The sequence below is a fragment of the Vombatus ursinus genome, unplaced genomic scaffold, assembly GCF_900497805.2.
Source record: "Vombatus ursinus unplaced genomic scaffold, bare-nosed wombat genome assembly UNPS02014781.1, whole genome shotgun sequence".
Classification (NCBI taxonomy): domain Eukaryota; kingdom Metazoa; phylum Chordata; class Mammalia; order Diprotodontia; family Vombatidae; genus Vombatus; species Vombatus ursinus.
The window spans coordinates 42503818-42520146 of NW_020954559.1; the positions used below are offsets into that span (position 1 = coordinate 42503818).

The window sequence follows — 16329 nt, forward strand, 5'->3', positions numbered from 1 at the left end:
AAAGCTTCTAGGTTATCCCCATTATAGATAAAGCTTGCTGATGGTTTTAGATGGATATTACTTCTCATTTTGAGGAAAGCTCCATTTGTTCTTATGCTCTCAAGTGTTTTTTTTTTTTTATAAGGAATGGTTGTTATATTTTGTCAATTTTTTTCGGCTTTTATTGAGATAAACATATGATTTCTTTTGATTTTGTTATTGATATGGTCAATTATGCTGATAGTTTTCCTAATATTGAACCATCTTTGCATTCCTGGTATAAATCCTACCTGGTCACAGTGTATGATCCTTCTGATATATTGCTACAATCTGCCTGATAGTATTTTGTTTAAAATTTATGCATCAGTATTTATTAGGGAAATTGGTCTATAATTTTCCTTCCCTGTTTTTGCTCTTTCTGGTTTAGGTATAAGCACCCTATTTTTGTTATAAAGGAATTTTGTAGAACTTCTTCTTTGCCTATTTTCCCATATAGTTAGTCTTGGGACTAATTCTTCTTTAAATATTTGGTAGGATTCACTTGTGAATCCACCTATCCCTTGTAATTTTTTCTTAGAGGGTTCACTGAGGCTTCTTTAATTTCTTTTTGTAACATGGGATTATATAAGTGCTCTATCTCCTTTTTTGTTAATCTGGGCAATTTATATTTTTGTACTTATTCATCTATTTCACTTAGACTGTCAGATTTATTGGCATATAATTGGGCAAGACAGTTCCTAATGACTGCTTTAATTTTCCTCATTGGTGGTGAATTCACCCCTTTTATTTTTCCACAGGGAATTTGTTTTTTTTCTTTCTTATTTTAATCAAATTAATGAATGGTTTATCTTTTTTATTGACTGACTCCATGCATTCTCATGCTAGATCATTTCTGGAACTGTATCCCTCCTCCTCCCTGTCTATTGTTTTTCCTGCTATCCTTTAAGTCTCAACTGAAGTCTTATCTTCTGCAAGAATCTTTTCCAAAGCCTCCTGAGTCTTACTGTCTTTTCTTGCTGATTATCTCCAATTTTTCTGAATATGCCTTGTTTGTACACAGTTGTTTTGCGTTGTTTCCTCCAGTAGACCTTAAGATCCTTGAGAGAAGAGACTGCTTTTTGTACTTTTCTTTTTATCTTTTGTAGTTAGCACAGGGCTTAGAACATAGAAAATGCTTAATAAATGCCAGTTGACTGAGTATGTGTGTACATATATATGTGTGTGTGTGAATATGCATACACCATGCATAAATATATGTGTGTTTGTGTGAGTGTGTACACACATAATTATCTCTCCTACAGATTTATTTCATTGCAAACTCCTTGAGTCAGAAATTGTTTTATTTTGTCTTTTATCCCCAGTGTTTGAGACTGTGCCTGCCATGTAGTAGATGCTTAATAAAAGCTTGTTAATTGATTGAATGCTGAGGCATTGACTTTCATGGTTTGATGTACATGTGGGCATGAGGTTTAATGGATTTTTTCCATTGTCCAAGGAAAATTTTAGGTGAGTTTCTATTCTTTTACACTTCAGATCTCAGTACGAGATGTTAAAGTGGTTCCTGCCATCTTCTTTTTGTAATCCTCATCAAATTTCTCACTCTGGGAAACAGTAAAATGATTCTTCCAGTCCCCTGGCATTCCTGAAACAAAACAAAACTCCAGTGTTGAGGTAATGAGGTAGAATTTCAAAAATGTCACATATTCATATAGACTCTGAATGAATGGGTGAGAAGATAAAGTTTACTCTTCTAGATTTACAGAGGAATACTGCAGACCTGAATACATGAGCTCCAAGAGCAGCATAAATGCTTATAGCGTTTTTCAGTCCACAAAATTCTTTTCATTTATCTCATCACATTTTATGACTCTGTGATTTAGGCGAGTAAGGTAAAATTATCTCTACTTAAGAATTTAGCAATCAGAGACCCCACTTATAGTTATATATTGATTAAGGGTATAGCTGATCTTCTGACCTAATTCTACTGCTCTTTGTACAATGTTATGCTCTCTCTACAGTATGTGCTGCATAAAGGAATTCTTAAACAAGTCACAGTTAGCATGTACTGAGGTTTGCCTTCTCATAAAAGATAAAACACAGAACTTGTACCTCACTCACCTTTCCTTATGAATGAGGATATGGAGTGGTCTATTAGTCCTGCAGGAATGTCAGTGTAGTTTGCGGTGGGATTTTGCTTCATGATATCAAAAGAGGTGTGATAAATGATTTTATTGAGAATTTCCTCTGACAAGTCCATCTCCAGGAACTTTAAAATCTTCCCGATTTCCTGTTTTGGGTTCTAGGTGAGGAGAAGCCAAGTAAAAGCAATAAAAAAAAAAGATAAGGACCTTATAAAAGCTCACAGTATCCTGCCATATCTGTAAATAAGATCATAGTGTCATAGATGTAGAGCCAGAAAGCGCCTCATCTTATCCAACTGCTTTATTTTATCAATAAAGAAATTAAGGCAAAATGATGCTGAATGACATCCACAGTGTGACACAGGTAGTAAATGTGAGTAGACTAATCAGTAAGCAATTATTGTGTGCTCATGAGCCTGATAATCTTCTTCAGGTTATATTCCTGGCTCTGTCAGCTTTCTCTATGAGGCCACAGAAGCCTCCATGTGTTGGCAGCTCACCCTCACCCATGGATTTCTTACTCTGGGAGTATGCTCTATTCCTGTGGCCCATTTTTCTGATTGGTTTATCCCTCCCATATCTTGAATTTTAAGGCATAAGCCAGGCAGCCACATCTTCCTTCCCCTTGTGGTTCTACATTTGACTTTCCAGAATTTCTCCAACATGTTCCATTCCTTTTAAATCCTTCTATGTGGTGTTTTCTGCTATTGGAATGAAAGTTCCTTGAGGGTAGGGACAGTCTTTTTTGCTTCTATTTGTATTACTAGTGCTTGGCACAATGACTGGTAAATAGTAAGCATATAGAATAAATGTTTGTTGCTTTGCTAATGATACGAGGAAAGGTAACAACATGATGTGCATGCATATTAATGTAGACATACATACACATGTATTACATATGTGTACAACACACATATACACACATATATGCATATGGTAAACCACCCTGTGCTTTGTTATATATATACATATATATGTATATGTGTGTGTGTGTGTGTGTGTGTGTGTGTGTGTATGTGTGTATACACATATACACATAGGGGTAGTTAGGTGGTAGAGTTGTTAGAGTGCTAAGCCAGGAAGACTCTTCCTGAATTCAAATGTGGCTGTAGACACTAGCTGTATGACCCCGGGCAGGTCATTTAACCCTGTTTGCCTCAGTTTCCTTATTTATAAAATGAGCTGGAGAAGGAAATGGAGAACCACCGCAGTATCTTTGCCAACAAAACCCCAAATGGGATCAAGAACAGTTGGATTCAACTGAAATGACTGAACAACAATAATACACACACATATATACATTTCAATATGTAAGTTATTCTCGGATGAAAAGCAATAGCAGCGTCATGGGCAAAATCTTTATCTGAACAATGTATTCCAATAAGTGCACATTTAGTTTTTATGACTCTTGCCAACTGCCCTGTAGCAGAACTGTCTTTCATATGTTCTCTCTCCAACCCTCATCCTTCAACCCCCAATTAGATCGTGAGCTTCTTGAGAGTAAGGTTTTTTGATTCTTCTCTTCTTAACCTCAGTACTTAGAAGAGTGCCTGTCACATTGTAAATTCTCAGTAAATGTTTTTCATCTAATAGTCCTCTGGTTTAAAGACAGAATGGTCTACTCCAGATCTCCCCAATTATCTTATTTTAGGAGTCTAAAAAGAAGATGTCAGGAGACTCTCCTAGTACTGTTTATTTGGCATTCCTCTCATCTCTCTCATCAGTAAGGGCAATAGTATCCTTGATCCTTTGGGCTTTTATGTGTGTGGGGGTCCTAGGGCCAGCTGGACTTACTCAGCCCAATTGTCACAACCCTCCTCTAGCCTCCCCAACTCTGGAGCATTCATAGGAACACCTGGCATTTGAATTAATGGTGAGGGTAACAGTCAAATTCTGTCTCATATCAGCTTCCCTCTGTACAAGTGAGGAATGTGGGGAACGAGAGTATAACACACACATACACAGACACACAAATGCACATATATGCAGATACGCATGCTTCAGGTCATTTTGTGATGCATAAGTAAATTCCAGGAGTTTGCCTGATTTTTTTGACCCAGTGGTCCCCAATCTTCTTGTAGGAGATGGTTTATTTGATCGTTAGCTCAGTCCAATAATTGATCCTCTGGTTTTTGCCATTGTCCAAAGATGTTTGTGGATAGACATCCAGGGAGAAGGACTGCGCAAGAAAATCCCTGAAAGTAGACTTGAATGATTAGAGTGGTGAGTCCCTGTCCTTTTGTGGGAGAGTTGTTTATTATATCCTTAGCATTATTTTTATTTATTTATTTTGACTAGGCAATGGGCTTAAGTGACTTGCCCAGGGTCACACAGCTAGCAAGTGTTATGTGTCTGAGGCTGGATTTGAACTCAGGTCCTCCTGAATCCAGGGATGGTGCTCTTTCCACTGTGCCACCTAGCTGCCCCTAGCCTTAGCATTATTGGTGTCTGGTCACTGTCTAGGCTGCCCATCTCTGTTTTCTTGTCTGATGTCTGCTTCTCTGTCTGAGCTGCCAGTCTCTCTGTTTTCCTCTCTGATTAAGGTCTGATCTCTGCTGGCTTCCTCTAGAATGTCTAATGGCATGAAATAAACAGAAGAGCCCTAAGATTTTCTCCTTCCACTTGACTGAGCATGTCTTAGCTAGGATCAATGGCACCACCAGCTTTACTGAGATTTCAACTCAGGTTCTTTCTTCATAAATTGTGTATTGTTTGCAAAGAATATCTTTGAATAGGGGCAGCTAGGTGGCACAGTGGATAGAGCACCAAGCCTAAAGTCAGGAGGAACTGAGTTCAAATCTGGCCTCAGACCAAAATCACTTGACACTTACTAGCTGTGTGACCCTGGGCAAGTCACTTAACCCCAATTGTCTAAAAAGAAAAAAAATCTTCAAAAAAAGAATATGTCTGAATAAACTTCATTCTCTATGTAAAAAAGTAAATGCTTTTTCATTAATTAATTCAACCATTTATAATTTGGAGAAAAATGAGAACGTAGAAACAACTGTTCAGGAAAGGCTTCCTAGAAGAGATCATACATGAAGCTGAGTCACTGAAGAAGCCAATGTTTGTTAGCCTAAGTGATAGAGGGAGTAGAACAAGAAATGGCTAGAAGTCATTAGAGGTGATTTTATACCTGAGTATTGGAGTAAGGTAAATTTTTGCCATGCAATAAAAGAGTCAGTGTTGAAAAACTTGGTTAATACACTGTTAAAGTTGCCACGAAGAAAAGAAATTGAGAAGAGAATGAAACAAAAATTATGGTAAGAAAATATTCAACCCAGAGACATGTGTTGAGAAATCTTAATAGTATCTTAGAGTCCTAACAGGGCCTTGATGGAGGAAGCTTCCTTGTACAGGAAGACAATATCCTATAAAAATCAATTGAAGACATTTAACTTCCATTTAGGAAGGAAAATAATAGCTGAGATTAAGTGATGGTTTGACTGTCTTAGAAGATGGATTAAACTTACTGTACATGACACCAAAGGGCAGAACAGAGACCAGAGGATGGAAATTATGGACAGACTGATATAAGCTTGATGTAAATGAAACTTTTTTTTTTTTAACAATTACAGATATTGATAAGTGGAATAGGGATTCATGTGTTCTCCCTCACTAGAAGTTTTCAAGAAAAGGTTGGATGAGCACCTGTCAGGGCCATTGTAATGGAATTCTTGGATTTTCTGGCCTGTAAGTCCCTGTTTACTCTTTGATTCTGAGATTCTGCAGCAAAGATTGTTGGGTACATGAACATTTACTCTATTACCCACCTCTTTCATGTCTTCATAGAACAGGTAAAGAATGGGGTGTTTGTCCTTTTTATTCCACCATCCTTTCACATGGTCATACCAGGAACCCCAGAACACTGGAGGTGAATGGAAGGATAGAGAGCAGTTAACATCCATCATTCAAATTCCACATCTGACAGAGGTACTCAGTCATTGTTGTTTACCTCCAGTTGGTTTGTAAAAGAAAAAGATAAGTGGGAAGGCTGGATTATAAGTTCAAGTAGATAAAAAAGCACAGTAAAGATCATTTTTGTAGCAGAAAAAGGATCCATACGTAAGTGTACAGGGATATACATATAGATTTGTATGTTCATGCAGGTGTATTCTTTTATGCTTAATTAGAAAAGTAATATCAGACTGTACAGATAGAGATTGTGCCTTAAAATTACAAAAATCTGGTCAAATCCTGCTGTGTGTCTGGGCATAGCTACCTTAGACAGCTCTCTAAGACTAATTGTTGCAGCAAAGTTGCTGGTCTAAATTGGTAGAAAAAGTTTCCTCACTGAAAGTTCCCTAGATCAGCAAAACCATTAGACCAGTCAGAACACACACGCATAGGTAATATTACTTTTTAAAAGAAGAGGTAGAGGAAATCATTACTTTCAGGCTCTATGTATATCAAAGCAATCTCTCCTTCAGTGGCACTTTGTTGGTTCCATCCAACCCCAATAGACACCAACCAGAAAAAAACGAGAACCTGGAATAAATATCCTATACATTTGGTGAGTCTAAAAACACAAGAATCGCAATCATGGTATCAGACAAAAAACAAAGCATCTTTGAGAACAAGCATACCAAATTATGCTGAGAAGAGCCACGGACAATTAACCAAAATTTATATTAAACATATGTGCTCTAAATGCTTAAGCATCTAAATTGATAAAATAAATATTAACTAAACTATAAGAAAACTTGGACAGTAACATAATAATGTCAGAAGATTTCAAAGTTCTTCTCTTTTTGGTAAGTGTAACAAAAAGGCAATACATGTGTGTATAGGGTGTGTGTGTTTGTTCAGTTTTATAAAGTAAAGTATAAAATTGAACAAACACACACACCCTATACACACATGTATGTGCAAAACTGGCTATGTATCAGGGCATTAAGATATAACAAATAAACATAAAAAGGAGAAATTGTATATATATCCTTTATAGACCATACCACAATAAAAGTGGTAATTAGTTCAGGGACCACAAAACATAGACAAAGACTAATAGTGTGAGAAATTAATTCTTTCTCTCTTATATTTAATATCTAAATATTGAAATAGGACTAAGGTTTTCCCCCTTTTCTACTTCCTCATCCAGAAACCAACTAGTATGGGAAATGGCTCTTAAAGATTTATCCATGCCAAAATCTATAAAGACAATACAAGAAATTCTAAGTTTGGGCTAATGACAACACAAAATAATAGAGTAATGTCTCCAACAATATGGACATGAACAGTTTAGGGTACGTTGAGTAATTCTAGAAGATGTAAATTCTTCCCTCCCAACTCCACTATACAGTGTCATGCTCCAGTGTTCTGCTCACATTAGATGCTTAATCATTAAAAAAGCAGTTTACTTTGGAAAAGATGATATAAATAAATTTTGCTACTCTCAATTATTTGGAGAATCATATTTTTGAGGAATTCTGATTTTATTATTGATAAAAGTAGACAAGTGTAAATAGAACCTTTCCCCTTGTTTAGTGCTGATGTTAGGTGAGGAGTGAATCAGGTGACCACAGATCTATGCCTACTCATCTCTTCCATTCATGAATTTGTCAATGAACTCATCTAATGTGCCTGGTCTTGGTAGCATACTCACTGCTCTTGAGAGGTGGTAGTAAGACACCACAACATCTTTTGCATTTCTTGCCACATAGATGATCTGCAACAGATGTAGATGTAAGTGGAGACAATGAATGTCAATGACAAAAAAAAGAATCTGTGAGAGGAATGTTCATGTTCAGTATTAGGAACTCTGCTATTGTAAGGGCTGCTTAGAGTGTTTGTTCCATTTAATCCACTGAAACTAGGAATACTAGGAGCAGAGAATCTGTCAGTGGCAGATTTCAGGGAAACCTTTCCTTTTTATCCAAGTAGAAATCTATGTAATATGAGGCAGAGGAGTGAGAAAGCACTTAGAACTTAGAAATCTAGCTTCATTTCTCTATCACAAATTCATCTGGAGATGAAGGTAGGAGTAAGTGCTTGGTAAGGGGGTAGGAGGTTGTACCCTCATCATCCTCCCTGTATTCATACCCATATGTATATGTCATAGTCTAGTTTGATTACCTGCTTTGAGTTTTTGTTTTTGTTGTTCAGTCTTTTTCAGTCATGTGTGACTCTTTTGACCCCATTTGGGATTTTCTTGGTAATGATATTGGAGTGGTTTGACATTTCTTTCTTCAACTCAATTTTTAGATGAGGAAACTGAGGCAAACAATTAAGTGACTTGCCCAGGGTCACACAGCTAGTAAGTGTTTGAGGCCAGATGTGAACTCAAAAAAATGAGCCTTCCTGATTCCAGGCCTGGCATTCTATCCATTGTGTCACCTGGCCGCTCGCTTTGACTCTTAATGAATTAGCAATGAAGAGACGAAGAAACTCCTCACACTCAAATGAAAAAAAAATCTTTCTTCTTTCTAAGAAAGACTGTTGTCCTGTTTTCCACTGCTTCAGCAGCCTCTGATTTCTAAAGACTGGGTGACTAATTGGAAAGGGAGCTGGACTCAGAATTGGGAAACTGGGTTTTGAATCTTAGCTTTGACATGGTCTACCTCTGTGACTCTGGACAAGTCACAAAACTCCTCTGAGCCTCTGATATTCCATCAATAAAAAGGAAATAATCATATACATCTGAACGAGATGTTGTGATGAAAATACTATATAATTTTGAGATCTTTTTTTTCTTCTCCTTATGTCCTTGCCTTCTTATGCCCAAGTCTTCCCATTGCTCCCTTGATAACATATATTACTCTGTGAATCATTTTGTCTTCTTTTGTACAATGTGGTTGAGTAAAAATAACACTGTGTTCTATCTCAGAGTGGCCACTCATTACCTGGGGGACTTCTGCAAGTTGTTTCACCCCTTTCAGCCTCGGGGGAATGGTTCCTGGGGATTACAAGAGATGATCTCTGAAGTTGTCTCCAGCTTTAAGTCTCATGAATGTTATAGCATTTTGTAAGGAAGTTTTAATTCTGCCTACTACAAACATATAGTTTTGGATTTAAACTTAATAGGTAGAACTTAGAGTTAGTAAAATAAAAAACCCTGGCATTTACATAGTTCTTTACATACATTATCTCATTCAGTCCTTACAACAACACTATCCTTGAAGTATTATAGATTTTCTTATCCCAAATTTACTGATGAGGAAGCTGAGATTCAGAGAATTTTCTGATGGTCACACTGCTTACAAGTGTCAGTATTTGCACTGAGGTTTCTTGGGATTTTATATTCTAATACTTTTTTCAGCTACATCACATTTCCTTTTTAAATTGGATTGGAATGATTGATGAATGGTCATAGATATGGGCCAACCATTCTCAAGGAAACAAATCTAATCTATCAATAGCTATATTAAAAAAATGTTACAAGTCAGTAATAATGGAGAATTTTGCATTGAAGGAACTCTGTGGTTCCACTTCACACCCATCAGATCAATTAAGTTATTAAAAAAGATCAAAATTTTTGCAGAGGCTTATGAGCAAATTTTTCTTGATCTTCCTTTCTTTCCATCTCTTGCCTTCCTGCCCAGATGATTCTCTTACTCTTCCTTTTCACTCCTTCTTTTAAATTCATGAAGACATAACATAAATTCATGAAGACATTCCCTGGACTTTGATTGCTTCTAAGACTCCAGATGATGATTGGTTTCAGAAGGGACCTATTCATCATCTTCCCAAATTAGAATATATGCAGCTTATCCTTGTTTAGTTGTGATTATTTATTTTTTTTTGTTCAGCCATTACAATTTTGTCTCACTCTTCATGAGCCCATTTTGGGTTTTCTTGGCAAAGATATTGGAGTGGTTTGCCATTTCCTTCTGCAGCTCATTTTACAGGTGAGACAACTGAAGGAAACAGGGTTGAGTGAATTGTCCAGGGTCACACAGATAGTAAGTGTCTGAGGCCAGATTTGAACTACAGAGGATTAATCTTCCTGTCTTCAGGCCTGACACTCTATCCACTGTGCCACCAAGTTCACATTTACCTTTATGTGCTTTTCTTAATTCCTGTCTTCTGGTCTTTTCACCAAGAATGCTTAGAATTCCTCTATTTCATTAAAGGTTTATTTCCCCCCAGTATGATAATATTTGTTTGTTTTGTAATTTTTTTGGCTCTAAGTCTAATCCTTTGCCCTCTGTATCATCATATTCAAAACTTTCCATTCCTTTATAGAGTTGGTTGCTAAATTGTGTGTGATCTGGCTGTGGCTCTTTTGTACTTGAATTCTTTCTTTCTGGAAGCTTGCAGGATTTTTAAAATTTTCACCTGGATGCTCTGAATTTTTGCTCTGATGGGTTTCATACAGGAGATGACCAGTGGCACTCTAATTTTTTAAAATAAGTTTTTATTAATATTTTCTTTTTCTTAGATTATCATAGTTTTTTCCAAGTCTCCCTTCCTTTTCTCCTTCTAGAAAGTCATGTTATATTAAAAAAGTATTTTTGGGAGGAAAAAAAATCAGTATGGCTGATAAAAACATGTGTAATATGTAATACCTGACTACCTTCTAAGTCCACAAAGAAATACCTTCATGGTGTCCTTCCTTTGTGTACTGATGGCTCTTCATATATTTGTTTCATTTACTTTTGATTTTTTAATGTGTAGCTGTTCTTTTCATTTACATTGTTTGAGTTACTCTATATGTTGTTTTCTTGTTTCTGCTTACTTCACTCAGCATCAATTCATATAGATCCTTCTATGTTTTCCTGTATTCATCCTATTCATCTTTTCCTATAGCATAACAATATTCCATTACATTCATGTACCACAATTTGTTTAGCCATTCTCGATTGATGAGCATCTGCTTTGTTTCCAGTTCTTAGCTATCATAAAAAGTACTGCTATTAATTATTTGATGTATACGGGAACTTTCTTCTTATTGATGGCTTCCTTGTAATAAATGTTCACTATTGTAGATCTTAATTAGAGGCAGATGGCCATTTTAGTCAATTTGGACAATTTGCTTCCCAAAATGGTTGTACCACTGCACAGCTGCATCAACAATATATCAGTGTGCCTATCCTTGCATAATATTTTCTTTCTTAACTATTGCCATTTTTGCTCATTTTTATTAATTTGCATTATATAAGTTGATATCTCAGGGTTATTTTGATGTTGATTTCTCTTATTATTAGTGATTTAGAGGATTTTTTCGTATATTTGTAAATATGTTGTATTTCTTTTAAGAACTGTTCATATTCTTTGACCACATATCTATTAGAGAATGGCTATTTATCTTATATTTATTTGTTATTTATCTATTTTGGAATCCAAGCCTTTTATAGAAAACTCTGGTAGAAAGTTTTTTTCTCCTTTGTCCATTTTCCTTTTTATCTCAGGTGCAATAATTTTGTCTGTGCAGGAGCTTTTCAGTTTCAAGTAATCAAAGTTATTTATTTTACCTTTTGTAATTGCCTCTCTTGCTCATTTGGTTAAGAATATTTATAGCCACTTTTTTGTTGTAGTGGCTAAAAATTGGAAACTTAGGTTGTTACATCACTTGAGGATTGGTTGAGCAAAGAAATATATTTGAAGCAATTGTATACTAATGTTTCATATGAAATGATGTAATGGAGTTTTCAAAGGAACTTGGGAAGTCTTCTTTGGACTGATTCAGAACGAAGTTAGCTGAAGCAAGTGGGGGGGGCAACTAATTGGTATAACCACATAATAAAGATGAATTAACTGGAATCCTTAAGAAAGCTGATTAATATAAATGATCTACCACATTTCCAGAGGATTGATGATACAGAATGCTATCCAACTCTTGACAGATACATGATGGACTAAATACGCTAATGAGACACATTTCAACCTGCCAATGTGTGGATTTATTTTGCCTAATTATACATATTTGTCCTATGACGTGTGTATTTGCTTTTCTCATTGAAGTGTGAGGTTAGATGTAGAGAAAAGAAATGCTTATTAATCAAAAAAATTCAAAACTAAATAAAGTGGGAAAGTTACCATATCTTAATTCTGAAATAACTATCACAAATGTTCACAAAGGCCTGCTTCATAAACGTCAAGAGATATGAACTGGCCCAGTGATTTCACTGGTATAGGAATTCCCAAATGAGAGGATTCTCTTTACTCATTCAGTCTGTTCACTAGACAACTCCCCTCTTAGTACCCAGAAAGATGAAAATTAAATGCAGCTCTTTGTATTGTGAAGGCACAGCTGCCTAACATTGAAATCCATTAGATATTTCTTTGCTGTCCTCTAGAATAAAAGTTGATTCAGAACAAGGCAGATATGAACTATTGGCTGATCTTACTTTTGTATTTTGTTTCCAGAAGGATGGTGGTAACAACTGGACAGGAAGATGTGTCTTCAGTGTTCTTGGAGAAGGCATTTTCATAGCTAACTCCATACCTGGAAAATAGCGAAGTGTCATTCAATTTTATACTGCTTCCCTCAGGTATATAACTTTTGTGTCACTGTCTCATGGAAATCTGAAATCGGCTGTTCCAAGAAGTTTTAGTGCATATTAAGAGATGTTTTTTTGACTATCTCTGTCCTCCATTCAGAAAAGAAAAAAAAGTTAACATTAATATAGTACACAAAGATTTGGAAAGCACTTACATACAACACATACCTCTTTTGATCTGAAGATGATTTACCAGCAATACGAGCATCTGATTTAGTGGTGTGTATGATATAAACTAGAAGAGAATTCTCTGTTCCCTAATGTAAGTGTAAAATCATAAGGCAGAAAGTAGTTTGTGGAACCAGGGAAATATGGGAGCCTCAAGGCCCAGAAGACCGGTTCAAGTCCTTGCTATGACAAAATAGCAAGTGTTACATACTCACTCAAACTCTCAGTGAAGTGGGTAATAAAATTTTACAGAGAAAGTGACAACCTCTACTGGCAAAGAGAGTGTTAGGAAAATCCCCAGTACTCTAACTCTAAGTCAATCCAAGTGTAGTTGAACAAACTTACCCGATGCGAAGGGTGGGAATAGTTTCAACTCAAACTGAGGTTGCCTAACACAGATGTTAGCTTGCTGGCATTTTTTTACATCGCCATCATTTTGGATCATGTCCACAATCTCTTATATCCAGGTTGTGCCTGAAAGAGCTTGTTGTGATCATTCTTTAGTCCATGCATTTAAAGCATAATTTAACCTCATGTAATCCATTCACTCATTTAGTAAATATATGCTGAAATCATTCTAGCAATAGTCCTGAGAGATTGTCCTTGAGGCCCCAGTGAGTCCTAATCTGTTGTGAGGGTATATCTTATTCTGATCTATGGTGCCTAATGTAAGTAAACTGTGTGTACAAATCCAGAGAAATCCATTTTTAGAACCTGTTCACCTCTGAGAGAAAACTACTTTATATTTCTATTTAAAAGCCTCCTTATAGTAGAGTGTATTTTTACTACAAAAAGTGTAATTGCTTTTGATTTATCTTCCATCCAACAGAAATTTTCTTCTCCCTATATACCTGGATGTCAGTTATAGATATCTGCAATATATAGTCATAGCTTCATAGTTTTCTTGGGCAACATCCATCCAAAGTGCAGGCACAGTGAGTAAATGTAAAATTACTAAATCGCCTTTGGTTTTCCTACCCTGATACATAAAGTCGTTACCACTTTAACAGTTTCTTTCTTCCTGGGTGACTTGAAGGTGACTACAGATCAGAGTCAAAACTATGGGATTTTACTGTTAGATTCTTAAGTCTTTCCCATCTGAGGTCTGGGGCAGGTTATGGAGGTTAAATCATATGCTGTTTCATTTTGCAAAAGTGAGGGGCTAAGGTTGAGAAAAATAATTACTGGCTTTCAGTGTCTAGTCTTTGTGCCAAAGAGGAAAGATTTTGAAACGAGGAGAAAAAGATGCCTCCAAACTATTTTGTCTTGTTTCTTGTTCAAATTTTGTTGTTTTAATGAGGAAGTTTTCCATAGAGTTTACTGCTGTAGCAGAGAGCCGATTTTGGGACTCTTAACTATAATAACATTTGACATTTCTATCATCATTTTGGCTCTTTAAAGTGCTTTTGATATATGAGAGCCAACTTTGGTATATGGATATGGAGATGGCCTCAGCACCAGGAAGACCTCGGGTGAAGTTCCATCTTGAATACACAAGGTTATGTGACCCTGGACAAGTGACTTAATTAGCCTGTTTCTTTAGACAGCTCTCTAAAGCTGTAAGTTTCAGAGAATGTGGTGACTTGTTTTGGTAGAGGGAGTCTCCTCATCTGAGAGCTCCCTGTATCAATGGAATTGCAGTTGAGTCTCTATCCTTATCCATTTACATTTACTCTCATTGGATTCCCACAAAAACCTTGTGAATTAGCTGCTATTCTTGCCTACATTTTATAGATTAGAAAATAGATACTGAAGAAAGTTAAGTGAGGTTCCTAGGGTCCCACAGCCAATGTATCTGAGGCAAATTTCAGACTCAGGTATACCTGATTTTAAGTCCTACTCTCTGTCCACTCCATTCCCCAGCTGGCTTTTGAATCAAGTGGTATTGGTGGTGTCACAGTAGTTATCATGGAAGAGAATGCAATGACAAGTAATGGCAGAAGCTCTAACATCAGTGCCATTTTTCAGAAGAGTGGGTGAGGGGACTTTGGTCCACTGGAGGCATCCATTTCAGTTTGCTGAGCATAATGAAGATGGGAGCATCCTTTGACTTGTGTCCAACCTCTGTTATTCCTTAGTTAGGTCCTCATCTCCTCACAGTCAGATTATGGCAAAAACATCCTACATGTTCTCTACTCCAATCCGTCTTCCACAGTAGTGACAAATTATTTTTGTATAATCCCAGATCTAATCATGTGAATCCTATATGGAATTATCTCTAGTGGGTTCTTATTGCCTCTAGAATAAAATGTAAACTCCTTTTTCTATTCTTTTCTTTTCCTTTCTTAGCCTTTATAATTATAGAAAAAAATGGCCCCAAACTATCTTTCTAGACTCTCTGGACATTTCTCTTTATCTTCACTGGACAAAAGAGGCTCTATCAGTTCCTTACACATGACATTCCTTTGTGTTGGTTCTTCGCCGTGCTTCTAACAAATGCCTTTTTAATTTCCATGTGCCTTTAAGACACCTCACAAGCATTGTCTTATGCTTGAAGCCCTTTCTGAGCCCCACAAGTGCTAGAGTCTTCTCTCCCAAACTTGAAGTGCTCTAGTGAGGGTGCCAGTTATAGAACCAGATGCTCTAGTGCAAGCACAGTAGGATTCAGCCTTCCACAGAGGGGAAACCCTTTCTAATCTCTCCCAAATAATACTCATTGGCAGAAGAATTATGTAAGAAAATATCAGAGCTGTCCTGATGCTTTTTGATCATTATTTTAATCCATTTCATTCTGGAAAATATAATGCAATTACCTTACACGAGAATACATTTCTGTTTCTGTTCATTCTAGAGCCTAACCTAGGCAAACTGCAGATAGATCTTCCTGCCTTCTGCCACCTGATTTCAACCTCCACCCCCCATCTCCTAAAGAATCTAGTATGCTATCCTCTGGTTACTAAGATCATCCCACATAGGCTTCAATATTTTCCTAAGTCTCATTATGTAATGTTCCCCCATTGCAATATCATTTTTCTCTCTCTATTTTCTCTCTTCAGTGAATTTTCTCTCTTCATTGCCTTAATTAAGAAGAGCTCAGTCAGTTGTTAGAAGCAAAGTAAAGCAAGTACTGGGGCTTGGTAGAGTTAATCATAGCTGGGCCTTATTTGCCTTCTTACCTAGGGCCAGTTTTTGAATGAACATAAGAATTGATTAGAAGCTCCCTCTCTGTATACCTATTTTAATAAAGGTAGATTCATCCTTATTACCAATGATTTCCTTATGCTTACCTGATCTTGTGTAACTTGCAATGAGTAGATCATTGGGCTTGGCTTGAAAGTTCCAAATGCTTTCCCAATCATCACTTATTCCTTTGATCATAAGAACTCCATTGATTTCTTTGACTTCCTGTTTTTGTGTAAACTCTTTATTTACTTGGAAATCTGAGGACATTGTGGGACAGCGACTTGCCAGTTCCTTAAAAGAAATATGTACCCTGGTCATTTTCCACAGTCAGTTTTAATGTCTTTCTTACTGTTTCTGGAACACTTTTAACATAGAACATTTTTTACCGGAGAATCTTAAAATGACTGGTAATCTTGGCTAGTCTTAAATAAAGGAGACACATGTGGTGTCCGTGACTTGAAAAACAATATGCTTAC

General features: G+C 36.5%; 1 pseudogene; it reads right to left on the reverse strand.

The window, feature by feature from the left end:
- Positions 1-1508: 1508 nt before the first annotated feature.
- LOC114046214 lies at positions 1509-16120 on the reverse strand (annotated as a pseudogene).
- Between the last annotated feature and the right edge of the window lie 209 nt (positions 16121-16329).